Source organism: Ceratotherium simum, chromosome 9, assembly GCF_057802395.1.
Source record: "Ceratotherium simum simum isolate JZ-2026a chromosome 9, ASM5780239v1, whole genome shotgun sequence".
Taxonomy (NCBI): Eukaryota; Metazoa; Chordata; class Mammalia; order Perissodactyla; family Rhinocerotidae; genus Ceratotherium; species Ceratotherium simum.
This window is the reverse complement of record NC_141908.1, coordinates 12,925,737-12,941,595: the sequence shown is the minus strand read 5'-3', so window position 1 is coordinate 12,941,595 and position 15,859 is coordinate 12,925,737. Positions and strand designations below refer to the sequence as shown.

The 15,859-nt window shown below is 36.2% G+C and overlaps 1 long non-coding RNA gene across 3 annotated transcripts in view; it reads right to left on the bottom strand.

Moving 5' to 3' along the window:
* The window catches only part of LOC147916235 (uncharacterized), a 111,797-nt gene that overhangs the window by 20,760 nt on the left and 75,178 nt on the right, over window positions 1–15,859 (bottom strand). The gene's annotated exons all lie outside the window — the stretch shown is intronic.

Sequence of the window (15,859 nt, the reverse complement as noted above, 5' to 3'; positions counted from 1 at the left end):
TGAAGGATAGATAGATAGGCAACGCTAGAAATAATCAGATTTTGCAGGGATGATCATGAGATCGTTCCTGACTGTGTAGTTAAAATTGAGATATCAAGGAGGCAGATGGACATAAATTCCTGGAGCTCAGAGGAGAAATCTGAGCTAGTTAGTTTGGGATATTTTTGCCTCTTATATATCCCAGCTTCAGTGCTAAAGCAGCCCAAAACACAGAACAGTCAACAAGTATGAACAATAAAATCCCCAGGAAATTTTTACTGTCTCTAGCCGGAGGACTGGGAAGACGGGTCTCGCATGAGACTTCACCTTCCCTACTCCAAGTGAGAAGTACTGAAGAAGTGATTTAATTCTCCCCCTCTCCCAGCAAGGCAGATGTGGACCCTGAGGATCAGAGTCCTCAGAATCTCCCCACCCTGCACTAAGTGTATGCCAGCAAAGAAATGGCATCCCTTCCCTTCCCTACCTTACCACTGTGGCAAAAAAGAATTCTGTAGGTTGGAGCCCTCTTGATTCTCCTCACCCTATATCAAGCAAATGGCAGCAAAAGACAGCATCCATGAAACATCCCACAGGAGAAATGGCAGTGAACTCTGCAAGGGAGATTCATATCAATTCTCTCCACTGCACACCAAGCAAGCACTAACAAAGAATGAGTACCTCCCCACTTTCCCACTGGCAATTGAGGCAGTGTAAGTGCAACCAAGTAAGTGCAAACAAAGAGGCAGAACCCCTCTTCTTCCCACGGGCATGATGAGGCCTGCGGGGTGGAACCTGGTGACAGTGTAAGATGGCCAAAGGCCCAGACATTATAGCCAGAACACCAGGAAGAGGGAACCAGGGGAACCAGAGCATGGGGGGGAAATAATAGAAAGTACGTAACTAGAGAAAAAGAAAATTTAAATTTGCGCATAAAGTCAAAGACTTACCCTAGAACTACATACACACGAAACTGACTGGAATCACTACTACAAGGACTTTTAAAAATAAATCCACATTTGTACAGGAGCCCACATTAAAAAAGTGGACCAGGGTGTACGATCTCAATCTAACAAGATTAACTGACTGCTAAAACAAACAAGAAATAATCAACATTGTGTAGATGATTTAAACAGAAATCAGAGTCTCATATCATAATATTCAAAATATACAGTATACCCAAAATTTCTTAATACACAAAAAATTAGGAAAACATAAACAACTCTCAAGGAGAAAGGCAATGAATAGATACCATCCCTGAGATTAACCAAATGTTAGAATGATCATGCAACAACTTTAAAGCTGCTATTCTAACTATGCTCTAAGAAGTGAGGATAGATACTCTTAAGAACAAATGGAAAAATAAAAGTTCTCAGCAAAGAAATAGAAACTAAAATAGAACCAAGAACCAAATGAGAGTTTTAATGCAAAAATATAATATCAGAAATAAAAATTTCACTGGAGGGGCTCAAGAATAGAACTGAGAAGACAGAGGAAAGAGTCAATAAACTTGAAGACAGAGCAATAGAAATTATCTAATCTGAACAACAGAGAGAAAAAAAGACTATGAGAAAATTTAACAAGACTCAGGAATCTGTGGGACAATACTCAAAGGCCTAATATTTGTGTCATAGGAGTCCCAGAATGAAAGAAGAAAGAGATTGATGCAGAGACAATATCTGAAGAAATAATGGCTGAAAATTGCCCATATTTGGTGAAAGACATAAATTTACAGATCCAAGAACCATTGAAAACTCCAAACAAGATAAACTTAAAGAAAATCATGCCCAGGCACATTATAATCCAATTGCTGCTGAAAAACAAAGATTTATAAAAATCTTAAAAGCAGTCAAAGAAAAATGACACACTACATACTAGAGGACAAAGATTCAAATGACACCAGATTTGTTATCAGAGGCCAGGGAGTCCAGAAGACAATATAACCATATTTTTAAAGTGCTGAAAGAAAAGAACTGTCCACTCAGGATCCAGTAACAAGTGAAATTATCTTACAGGAATAAAAGCAAAATGCAAAAATTCTCAGATGAAAGAAAACAGTCCTGCCTTAAAAGAGATGCAAAAAGGCAGTTCTTCAGGTGAAAGGTAAATAATAGCAAAAGAAATCCTGGAATACCAGGAATGAAGTTAGAGCAACAGAAATGGTAAGCATGTGGGTAAAGAGAATAGACTCTATTGATTTCTTAAATTTATTAAAATTATGTATGACTATTGAAAACAAAAATCATCACATTTTCTAAGGGATTTTCAATGTATGTAGATGTAATACATATGACAGAAACCTCAAAATGGGAGGATGGTAAAGTGACCTATATGGTAAAATTTCTATATGTTCCCTGAAATGATAAAATATTATTTATAAGTAGAATGTATAAAGTTCAGTAATTCTTAGATTATAAGATTCAAATTAACCACTAAAAAAACTACACAAAGATACATAGTCAAAAAACTAAAGAACAATTAAATCGGAATCTTGAAAATATTCAAATAATTCAACAAAAGAAGGAGAAGGAAAATCGAGGAATGAAAAATAGAAGGGACAAACAGAATATATGTAGTAAAATGATTGCCTAAATACAACCATAATAACAATTATATTAAATGTAAATAGTTAAAACACGCCAATCAAAAGACAGAGACTGTTGGATTGTATAAAACAAAAAGACCCAGCTATATGCTGTCTACAGAAAACCCACTTGAAACATAATGATATAGTTAAAAAATAATAGAATGGCCAAAGATCTATCATGCAAACATTAATTTAAAAAAACTGGAGTGGCTATTTATAACAGACCAAGCTGACTTTTGAACAAGGAAAATTACTAGGGATAAAGAAAGACATAACATAATGATAAAAGTTAATTTTGGTTAATTAACCAAAATACATTGCAATCCTAAATGTGTATACACTGAACACAGGGCTTCAAAATGCATCAAACAAAAACTTAAAGAATTGAAAAAGAAATAGACAAATCCAAATTATAGTAGGAAAATTCAATATTTCTCTCAGTAATAAATAGAATAAACACATAGAAAATCAACAAAGATATAGAAGAACTGAATAACACCATCAACCAACCTGGTCTAATTATTTATAGAACAATCCAGCAGCAGACTATAGCTTTTTCTCAAGTGCATTTAGAAGCTTCACCATGAAGACCATATTCTGGGCCACCAAACAAAGCTGATTAAATTTTAAAAAGTTAAAATTATTCAAAGTTCTTTAACTATACAAAATAAATCTAAAAATTAATAATAGACTATTTGGAAAATCCCTAAATATTTGGTAATTAAATAACACACTACTGAATAATCCATGAATTTAAGAGGAGCTCTCAAGAGAAATTAGAAAATATGTTGAACTGAAAGAATACGAAAATGCAATAATGTTGCAACTAAGGCAGTGCTTAGAGAGAAACCAGTAGCATTAAATGCTAATATTTAAAACAAGGAAGGTCTCAAGCCAATTACTTAAGATTCTGCCTCAAGAAATTAGAAAAATAAAAATATAGTAAGTACAAAGGAAGCAGAAAGGAAAAAATAACAAAGATCAGAACAGAAATAATGAAATTGAAAACAAACAAAAAATTAAACCAAAATCTAATTCTTTCAAAAAATAGATAAACCTCTAGCCAGACTGATCATTTTCTTGGTCAAAACTAGAGAAGATGCAAATTATGAACATCAGGAATGAAAGAGGGTAGATTACTAGTAACCACACAGATATTAAAAGGGTAATAATAATATACTATAAACAACTCTATGCACATAAATTTGACAATTTAGAAGAAATGGACCAATTCCTAGTAAGACATAAATAATTAAAACTCACTTAAGAAGAAATAAAGAATAATCCAATATCTTTTAAGAAAACTGAATTTGTAGTTTTATAACTTTCTAAAATTATAAAAGAAAAAATGCCAGGCCCAAATGGGAAATCTTGACATTCAAAGTTAGCTACCAAACATTCAAGGAAGAAATAACACTGATTGTTCCTTACCTCTCCTGTAAATAGAAGGAGAGAGAACACTTCAGAACTCATGTCATGAAGCTAGGGGTATTATCCTCCTATCAAAACCAGATAAAGACAGTATGAGAAAAGAAGACTACAGACCAATATCTTTCATGATCATAGATGCAAAGTCCTCAACAATACATTAGCAAAATGAATATAGCAATATGTAAAAAGAATAATATATTATGACCAAGTGGAGTTTATTCTGGGAATGCAAGATTGATTCAACACCCAATAAACCACACTAACAAACTTAACAAGAAAAACCACATGATCACATTAATAGATGCAGAAGCATATTTGAAAAGAATCAAACATCCACTCATGATAAAAACTTTCAGTAAACTAGAAATAGAAGGGAACTTCCTCAATGTAGTAAAGAGCATCTGCAAAATAAATAAATAAATTAATTAAAACTATGGCTAACATCACTCTTAATGGTAAAAAACTAAATACTCCCCCACTGAAATCAGGAACTAGGCAAGGATGTTCACTCTTACCATTTCTATTCAATTTCATACTGAAAGCCCTAACAGGTACAATTAAGACAAGAAAAAAAAATACAAACCATGCAGATTAGAAAGAAGGAAGTAACACTCTCTCTATTCACAGATAATTGTTGACGTAGAAAATCCTGAGGAATCTATAAAAAAGTTCCTAGGACTGATGAGTGAGTTTCACGAGGCCACGGGACACAAATTCAACATGCAAATGATTTCTATGCACTAGTAATAATAATAAATCACAATTTTTTATATTATAATAACTTCAAAAATATGAAATATTTAGGAATAACTCTAGGAAAATTTATACAGATTCTGTATGCTAAAAACCACAAAATGCTGATGAAAGAGATAAAGAAGACCTGATAAATGGAAAGACATGTATAAATGGATTGGAAGTCTCAATATATAAAGACATCAATTCTAGCCAAATTGATCTTCAGATTTAATGTAATCCCAACTAAACTCCCAGCAGGATTCCTTGTATATATAGAAAAGCTGATTCTAGCTTTGTTCTTTTTTCTCAGGATTCCTTTGGCTGTTCAGAGTCTTTTGTCTTCTATATAAATTTTAGGATTCTTTGTTCTATTTCTGTGAAAAATGTTGCTGGATCTTTGACAGGGATTGCATCAAATCTATAGATTGCTTTAGGGAGTATGGACATCCTAACTACATTAATTCTTCCAATCCAAGAGCACAGAATATATTTCCATTTCTTTGTTTCCTCTTCAATTTCTTTCAGCAATGTTTCATAGTTTTCAGTGTACAGATTGTACACCTCTTTGGTTAAGTTTATTCCTAAGTATTTTATTCTTTTTGTTGCAGCTGTAAATTGGATTGTATTCTTAATTTCTCTTTCTGCTACTTTGTTGTTAGGGTACAGAAACGCAACTGATTTTTGTATGTTGATTTTGTATCCTGCAACTTTACCGTATTTATTTATTATTTCTAAAAGTTTTTTGGTGGATTCTTTAGGGTTTCCTATATATAAAATCATGTCATCTGGAAATAGTGACAGTTTCACTTCTTCCTTTCCAATTTGAATCCCTTTTATTTCTTTTTCTTGCCTGATTGCTCTGGCTAGGACTTCCAACACTATGTTAAATAGGAGTGGTGAAAGTGGGCATCCTTGTCTGGTTCCTGTTCCTAGAGCGATAGCTTTCAGTTTTTCACCATTGAGGATGATATTAGCTGTGGGTTTGTCATATATGGCCTTTATTATGTTGAGGTACTTTCCTTCTATAATCATTTTATTTAGAGTTTTTATCATAAATGGATGCTGTATCTTGTCAAATGCTTTCTCTGCATCTATTGACATGACCCTGGGATTTTTATACTTCATTTTGTTAATGTGGTGTATCACGTTGATTGATTTGTGGATGTTGAACCATCTCTGCATCCCTGGAATAAATCCCACTTGATCATGGTATATGATCTTTTTAATGTATTGTTGTATGTGATTTGCTAGTATTTTGTTGAGGATTTTTGCATTGATGTTCATCAGTGATATTGGCCTGTAATTTTCTTTTTTTGTGTTGTCCTTGTCTGGTTTTGGTACCAGGGTAATGTTGGCTTCTTAGAATGAGTTAGGGAGCTTCCCCTCCTCTTTAATTTTTTGGAAGGGTTTGAGAAGGATTGGTATTAAGTTTTCTTTTAATTATTGGTAGGATTCACCAGGGAAGCCATCTGGTCCTGGACTTTTATTTTGGGGGAGGTTTGTGATTACTGTTTCGATCTCCTAACTGGTGATTGGTCTATTCAAATTCCAAATTTCTTCTTGATTCAGTTTTTGAAGATTATATGCTTCTAAGAACTTACCCATTTCTTCTAGATTATCCAATTTGTTGGCGTATAGCTTTTCATAGTATTCTCTTATAATCATTTGTATTTCTGAGGTGCCTGTTGTAATTTCTCCTCTTTCATTTCTGATTTTAATTATTTGAGCCTTCTCTCTTTTTTTCTTGCTGAGTCTAGCTAAAAGTTTGTCTATTTTGTTTATCTTTTCAAAGAACCCCTGATTTCAACCTATACTACAAAGCTATAGTGCACAAAAGAGCATGGTACTGGCACAAAAACAGACACACAGATCAATGGAATGGAATCGAGAGCCCAGAAATAAACACACACATCTATGGACAGCTAATTTTCAACAAAGGAGCTAAGAATATACAAGGGAGAAAGGAAAGTCTCTTCAACAAATGGTGTTGTGAAAACTGGACAGCCAGATGTAAGAAAATGAAAGTAGACCATTATCTTACACCATACACAAAAATTAACTCAAAATGGATTAAAAACTTGAACGTAAGACCTGAAACAATGAAAATTCTAGAAGAAAATATAGGAAGTATGCTCTTCAACATCGGTCTTAGCAATATATTTTCAAGTACAACGTCTGACCGGGCAAGAGAAACAGTAGAAAAAATAAACAAATGGGACTACATCAAACTAAAAACTTCTGCACATCAAAGGAAACCATCAACAAAATAAAAATACAACCTAACAAGTGGGAGAAGATATTTGCAAACCATACATCTGATAAGGGGTTAATCTCCAAAATATATGAAGAACTCATACATCTCAACAACTAAAAAAAATAACAACCCAATTAACAAATGGGCAAAAGACCTGAACTGACATTTCTCCAAAGAAGATACACAGATGGCCAATGGACACATGAAAAGATGTTCAACATCATTAACTATCAGGGAAACTCAAATCAAAACTACAATGAGACATAACCTCATGCCTGTCAGAATGGCTATAATTAACAAGATAGGGAACAACAAGTGTTGGAGAGGATATGGAGAGAAGGGAACTCTCATACACTGCTGGTAGGAGTGCAAACTGGTGCAGCCATTATGGAAAACAGTATGGAGATTCCTCAAAAATTAAGGACAGAACTACCATAAGATCCAACTGTTCCACTGCTGGGTATTTATCCAAAGAACATGAAAACATGAATGCGTAAAGATATATGAACCCCTGTGTTCATTGCAGCATTATTCACAATAGCCAAGACTTAGCAGCAACCTAAGTGCCCATCAAGGGAAAAATGGATAAAGAAGATGTAGTATATATACACAATGGAATAACAGCCATAAGAAAGGATGAAATCCAGCCATTTGTGACAACATGGATGGAAATTGAGGGTATTATGCTAAGTGAAATAAGTCAGAGGGAGAAGGTCAAATATCATATGATCTCACTCAAAGTAGAAGATAAAAACAACAACGAACAAACACATAGAGACAGAGATTGGATTGGTAGTTACCAAAGGTGAAGGGGGGAGGGAGGATGGCAAAAGGGATGATTAGGCACAAGTATGTGGTGATGGATTGTAATTAGTATTTGGGTGGTGAACATGATGTAATCTATGCAGAAATAGAAGTATAATGATGTACACCTGAAATTTATACAATGTTATAAACCGATGTCACCACAGTTTAAAAAAAATGTTAATTGTAAAGTTAAACGGAGAGGTAAATGATCTAGAATAGACAAAACAATTTTGAAAAAGAAAAACAAAGTGGAAGACTCACATTACCCAATTTTAAGTTGTACTTAAAGCTACAGTAGTTAAAACAGTGTTGTAGAGTTGAAAGGATAGATATATAGACCAATGGGGGCTGTTTAGAAAATTCAGAAATAGATCTACACAAACATGGTCAACTTATTTTTTACAAAAGTGAAAAAGCAATTCAATTGAGAAAGCATAGTCTTTTCAATAAATGAGAGTGTAGAAACTGGAGATCCATATTCAGTAAAATGATTCTTGGCCTACACTTCACATGGCAGACAAAAATTAACCTAAATGGATTATAGACATAAATGAAAAAAATGTAAAACTGTAAAATTCTTAGAAGAAACCATGGGAGAAAGATTTCATGATTTGATTTAGGCACAAATTTCTTAGATACGACACCAAAAATACAATCAATAAAAGAAATAATTGATAAATTGGACTTCATCAAAATTAGTAGGTTTTGATCTATTAAGGACACTGGTAAGAAAGTTAAAAGACAAGCCATATTCCACTTCTGCAGTCCGGGGTTCGCCAGTTCAGATCCTGGGCACAGATCTACTCACCGCTTATCAAGCCATGCTGAGGTGGCATCCCACATAGAAGAACTAGAAGGACCTACAACTAGGATATACAACTATGTACTGGGGCTTTGGGGAGGAAAAAAAATAAACAAAGAAAAAGAGGAAGATTGGCAATAGATGTTAGGTCAGGGCCAATCTTCCTCAAAAAGAAAAAAAAAGACAAGCCACAGAATAGGAGAAAAATACTTGCAAATCACATATCAGTCAAAAGACTTGTATCCAGAAGATTTAAAGAAACTCTCAAAACTCAACAATAAAACAAACAAACAATTCAATTTTTTTTTCAAATGGGCAAAAGATTTGAAGAGATGCTTCACCAAAAAACATACAGATGGCAAATAAGTGCATTAAAAGATGCTTAACATCATTAGTCATTTGGGAATTTCAAATTTGATCCACAATGAAATACCATTACATATCTATTAGAAGGCTAAGATTAAAAAATACTAACAATATCAAAATTTTAAAATACCGACAATATCAAGTGATGACAAGGATGCAGACCCACAGGAATTCTCACACATTGCTGATGGGAATGCAAAATCTTTCAATCACTCTAGAAAACAATTTGGCTATTTCTTATAAAGTTAAACACACACTTTATATGACCTAGTAATCCCACTTATAGGTATTTATTCTAGAGACGTAAAACTTATGTTCACTCAAAAACCTAAACACAAATATATGTAGCAGTATTATTCAGAATTGCCAAAAACTGGAAACAATCCAAGTTTTAATTGGTGAATGGATAAACAAACATCCACACAATGGAATACCGTTCAGCTACTTCCGCATTGGTTAAAACGGTGGCTCTGATTAGTTTCTGGTTAGCAGGGACTCTAAGCACCTGCCAAAATGCAGTTGTTCTGATGCTCTCCAATTATCCATAAAAATAGCCTCCCACCATCCCTCAGGGGAAGAAATGCCTTTAAAGTTTTTCAAGTCTTTTGTTTGTTTTTTGTTCTTTTCCATTTGAGTCAAGGAAAATCATGTGACTATAAACAGCTCAATTATTTCAAAATACTTTTTTTTTCAGTTTTAAACCACATTTTATTGCAGATTTTCACAAGTAGAATCAAAAACTGTAAGTGAAAATTCTAATTATCAGTTAGGAATAAGTTAAACAATATATCAATTATTCTTTTTGTAACTGAAAAATTGGGGCCAATGAATCCATTTAAGTGTTGGAATAGACCAAAGTAAGTTTAATCAGAATATAAAACAAGGTTGGTGTGTGTAGCACTAGTGTATACAACTAGGGAAACCAGTCCATCTAACTGACCAGTCACCCCAATGCAAGGCATGTGGCCAGCTCCCAGGGCCCACGTCTAGACACATCCATTGGTCTCTTTTTACACCGCAATTCCTCCTTGTTCTGCTCTTCTCGTGTCATACTCTGTCATTTTTATTTCCTCTGTTGGATCTGTTGCATGATCCTGCTACATATATGCTCAGTTTGCCCTGGCCTCTCAGACTACACCTGCTTCTATAAACTCTGCAACTGCCAGTCCTGTTCTAGCCCCACCCTGGACACAGCACTGGCCCAGGTCTTTGTAACTTGGCAAATGCTGCCTGTTGGCCCTGAACTCCATAAATAGGAATCAGACCAGATCCACTTGGAGAAAGTGGCCTTGGCATAGGGATTTAGAAAGAAAGACTGGGTCTGCTGGACACAAGAATAAAGTCATTCTAAGAAATTAAGATAACATGTGCAAAGACTCTAGGATAAAAGAGAGAGGTGAGGGGAAAATCCTTGTAATCCAAATGCTAAAGCATAGCATCAATATTTGGGGGCTTGCTTACTGAAAAGATAAGTGAATGTTCAGACTCATGTGCTACAGCCTCTGTCTGCTTCAGCCAGCATATCTAATAAGATTTCAAAGTTCAGCCTTCTCATGCAGAGACATCAGTTAAATAATGAACTTTCAATAACAGCACAAAGTGTCATCAGGTTAACAGACACCTCTGCCATTTTCTCCTGCACCTGCTAAATAAATCCATTTGGTATTGATCTCCACAGGTAAGTTTCAGCCTTAATGTAATTCTTACCATCAAAGCAGAGTAAACAGATAGTTCCTGCAAGAACCTAAACATGTTATTTTCCACTCATCAAATGAGTCCTCTATAGATTACTAGGCAACCTGGTCCATTGGGTGTTTCATTACAAAGGATGTCAGCTTGGAGGCTTACCATGTCCAGGTGGAGCTAAGCTACAGGGACTGAATAACAATGCAATGTAAGAAACTCTAAGGGAAAGAAAAAAGGGTGCATAGGATACAGTCTAGATTCTGGCAGATTTCTGATCCATGATCACTGCCGCTACACAAAGAGAACAAGAAAGGAAGATTTCTCATACCAGGGTTCTGGCGTTTGACCCTGATGGTCTGACCAGGTGTTATTTTATGTAGCAATATCCTCATATGGACACATTGTAGCCAGCCACTGGGCAGATTGGCCGGTACCAGGGTAACTTCCCAATGGCTGGAGATGGGGACATATGAGGGATCAGTTACACGTACGTACCATTGGCTTCACTTGTCTACAGGTCATTTCACGTGCTGTCTCCTACCAGGAGCACTCCTGGATTCGGTATACCACACTCCCTTAGACCTAGCAAGAAGGGGCCTTTTCTGGCATCACGCTTAAAGCAATGATTCTCAAATAGTTCCCAGACCAGCAGCATCAACATCACCTAGGGACTTGTTAGAAATGCAAATTCTTGAACCACAACCCAGACCTACTGAGTCAGAAACTCAGTAGAGTGGAGCCCAGATATCTATGTTTTAATAAACCCTCCAGATGATTTTAATTAATCTTAAAATTTGAGAACCACTGCTTTCAGTGCCCTAGTCTGGTCCTCTTCTAGCAATGTCTCTCTCCACAAAACAGGAATCGTAGAGGCCGTGCCTCATCCTTCCAGACCTCACTCTGGGTACCTGGAACCCAGAAAAAGTTAAGGGAGGCTGTCTGCTCTACCTATTTGATTATCTTCTGCTTAACTTTGAGGCCTCATCTTGGAAATATTCTCTTTGCAGTAGCCCTCCCTGATCCCCTAATTTATGCTCTTAGTAGAGGCCTCTGATTAGTGCTTTCATATGTCTCTGTAATTCCTCACCCTATAACTCATAAATTGCACCATCAACTCTCATTTAATTATATGCCTATTTCCCCTAATAAACTATAAGGTCCAAGAAGGTATGTCTTCTATATCCAGTATATAGCATAGCATAATGTCTGGCATACAGTATACCCAGTAAATAAATAATGAAGAAGTGAATTATAATAGTACCAAGAACAGCAAACTTATATATCCCTCATCATGTGACAGGCAGTAGTCTAAGAATTTTTTATGTATTAATTCATTTAATCATACTATAACCATATGAGACAGATATTATCATTATTGCAGTTCTAAAAATGAAGAAATTAAGTCCAGAGAGACTAAGAAGCTTCCCACAGTCACACAAGTAGCAGGATCAAGATTCAAATCTGAGTAGATTGTATTTTCTAGACTCTAAATGAGTGAATGAATCAATGAGTGAATGAATAAATGGAAGAGGGGCCAAGAAATAGTACAAGCCATATTCTAAGAAATGTTGAGTTTAAAAAACAGACAAGTTGGGGCCAGCCTGGTGGCATAGCGGTTAAGTTAGCTCACTCCGTTTCAGCAGCCCGGGGTTTGCATGTTCGGATCCCGGGCGCAGACCTATATACCACTTGTCAAGCCATGCTGTGGCGGTGTCCCATATAAAGTAGAGGAAGATGGGCATAGATGTTAGCCCAGGGCCAATCTTCCTCAGCAAAAAGAGGAGGATTGGCAACGGATGTTAGCTCAGGGCTAATGTTCCTCAGGAAAAAAAAAAAAAAAAACAGATAAGCCAAATTATCATCAAAAAGAGGAGACAGATCCAAAACGTTATAGAGTTGGAAACAAAGCCATCCAGGGAAGAGCTGAGAGAGGGGCTCAAGGCCATACCTAAAACAGGGCCTTGAAGCCTGATGGTTGTTTTCACCGACTTCTAGTCACATGGCAACAGGTCAGCCCAGTTTAGAAACAGACAATCTGGTCAAGTTACTTAAATATTCCAGGTTGCCTAAGGCCCCACATCTAAATTTTTAAATGAAGTTCTAGGACCTTCTGATACAAAGGAGTGTCAACCTTAATTTCATATTTATGCTTTAGGGATAGAGGCTATTTAGTAACAAAATGATCTCCAATTAATGTAACGTCATGACCCAAGCACCAGTAGAAACCAGCGTAACATAGGAGTGGGAAAGTGCACAACATGGCAGACAGAAGAGCACAGCTCATCCCTCACATACAGTGGTACAGTCCCATCTAACTTTTCACTCTAAGCTAGGCCATTTCTGACACTCTCAGAAGGCACCGACTTTTCCTAGAAAGCTAAAGCTTCTGGGAGACCATATTTCATAGTGATTGAGTGGCAGACACTGGAACCAGACTGCTTAGATTAGAATCCTGACTCAAACTGTTAGCAGCTACCAGGTGGCCTTGGGCCCATTACTTTAATGATTCTAAGCTTCAGTTTCCACATTTTATTACAGTGTGAACACCACCTACCCTCTTGGGTGGGTTTGGTGTGAACAAGAAGTTAGAAAATTCATGCATTCAGCAAATATTTAATGAGTGTCAACTATGTTCCAAGTACTCTTTTAATCTCTGGATAGTGGTGCACAAAGAAGATATGGCCTATTTCCAGGGATCTGGTACAGAGCAAGCCCCCACTAATTCTGAAACCAAAAGAAACCTCCTCAAGAGATTTACCCCTCTCTTTCCTGACTATTCCACATCACATTGTAAGGTACCTCTGGGAAGCAGAGTGGAACAGAGGGTTAAGGAGGATCCATATATGTCTGGGTAAGAGCAAGAAGGTGTCCTCCAAGCAGCCCAAGGCAGCATCTCCTTGAAGAAGAGCCAAAATTACTGTAACGGGCCAACCAAAGCCTCAGTCATGCAAAGGGCCTGCATCCGGCCCAGAGATGGTACGAGTGGAAATGAGAGTGACTAGGCTGGTAACTGGTAAGGCAAAGCAAGGCCAATGATTTGGGACCAAGGCTACTGACACTTTTTAGATTATGCTCGGTGATAATGATGGTAGATTAAAGGAAAACTCATAGAATAGTTTATTTTAAACACCTTGCAATCAGGCACCTTGTCTTACTTAGTTTTGTAACACTACCAAGTACAAAAAGCATCACTGAAGTAGTAACAACAATAATGATAATCACAACGGCAACTGCCTTTTGTTGAGCATTTGTAGTGTCCTAAGCCGTGTAATAAACGCTTCACACATCTCCTTGGGCCTTCACCACAACCTATCGGTGAGTATTTACTTCCACATTTTTTTATTTCATTACAAAAGTAGAAACTGAGCTTTAGCCATTTGAAGTAATTCACACAAAGTCATTTAGCTAATTAATAGCGAAGGTGAGGTTAAAACTGAGGCCCAAGGTCCCACACAATACTGCCTCTCTAAGGAGTGTAGGTGAGCCAGGGTTGGTTTCTAACCAGCGGAACCTATCCATCTTAGTTTACTCATGTGTAAAATGGATCTAAATTGAATCTATCTCACGAATATTCAATGAGCTAAATTCACATATAGCACTTATTACAGTGATGCACCATAAGTACTACAAATAATACCTATTACTATCATTAGGCATATCCTCCTGGCTTCCAAGTGTTTGCTGTTTAAATGAATAAATACATCTTTTGTCATAAAATGTTGATACTAGCTTGATTCAGATGATAAAAACACAATAAAAGGTAATTACAATTCTATCACAATGGTAGAAACTCATACCTTGTTTTTACCTTGAAGAGAATTAATTAAACTAAATTTAGTCATGTAAGAAACCACTGCTCAGGACTACCAACATATTTAAATGAATCAATTGTATACCTCTATGTAAGAATTAGCTTACTGGTAAATAGAAAAGCCAACCCACACTTATCTAGTACTTTATACTTTGAGAAAGTAGTTCATAGGCATCATCTTATTTGATTCTGATACAACCCTTGGAGTAAGTACGCACTATCCCATTTTTCACAACAGAACCTGAGCCTGCAAAAGGAGAAGAAGCTTGCTGACGATGGTATGTCAAACTAATAGATGATCCAAGATTAACTCCAGATGTCTCAGCTCCTCATCTACTCTTCAGACTGCAGCTCTGAAATCGAAAAGGACATTGCTGTCCTGACTGCATCCAACGAAGACAAGTAAATGGGATGATTAAACTCCTAAGAGGAAAATTAAAAGTGATTAAAATTATCCAGGGTAACTCAGGTACAAAGGTTTAAATATGCTAAGGATACCCTGACTTGCGGCTTGTACTTCTCATGGAGGAAGTTGTCCAGACTGCCCATGGCAGAGCCAAGAAGAGTAGAATGGAAATCAGGAGACACAAGGATTCTGGACCCAATACTGCATGTCACAGCCAGGGAGAGCTTCCTTTCCTGTGAAAGACAAATTAACTCTTGCCTTTTAAAATAAGAGTGACATCCCTCGACAGTTTCCATTTATTTTTACGTAACACTTATCTGTTGTAAACATACAGGCACTCACTTTGGTTAGACTAAAATTAAACCTTGCATTGATGAAAGCTCTCTCAAGGCACTCAGTAGGAGGAGGTGATGAAATCATGAGAAAGCAGATAATTAATAAGAGTTCATGCTTTCCACTTTTGGAGAAAAGTCCTACTTATATTCAGAATAACAATAATTTGCTAAGGGATGTGTCAACCTCAATTATTATAATCATATGATAATTGTGTCAGCGTGCTATTCATTATGAGTACATTGACCAAAACAGAGAAAAGTCCAATTGAAAAATTATTCTTTTTAAGAATTTAATTGAACCAAAATAATTTCTTCAGACTGTTATCACAAATTATATTTTATTAGCAGTGACAAAAAGGAAAAGTTCCACAATCCTAAAACCAATCCCATTTTTGCATATTCTCTTCTACTCCAGTCCCTTAGTGCACATAATTTATGTACTGAAAAATTTCAGCTTCTTCCTTGTTAACTTATCACTAGATTACAGCGGCTTTCACATTTCTTTTCTTTTGCATATGCTGCCCTCTCTATAGAACATTCCATCCTTTGTTCGTCTGTCATGGCCCTCTTGCTCCTTCAAGAAAATGTAACTGTCTTTGTCACACTTTTCTTGATTCTCCTTAAAAGGTTTTTAGTCCTTTTTTAGGATTCCCATGATTTTGC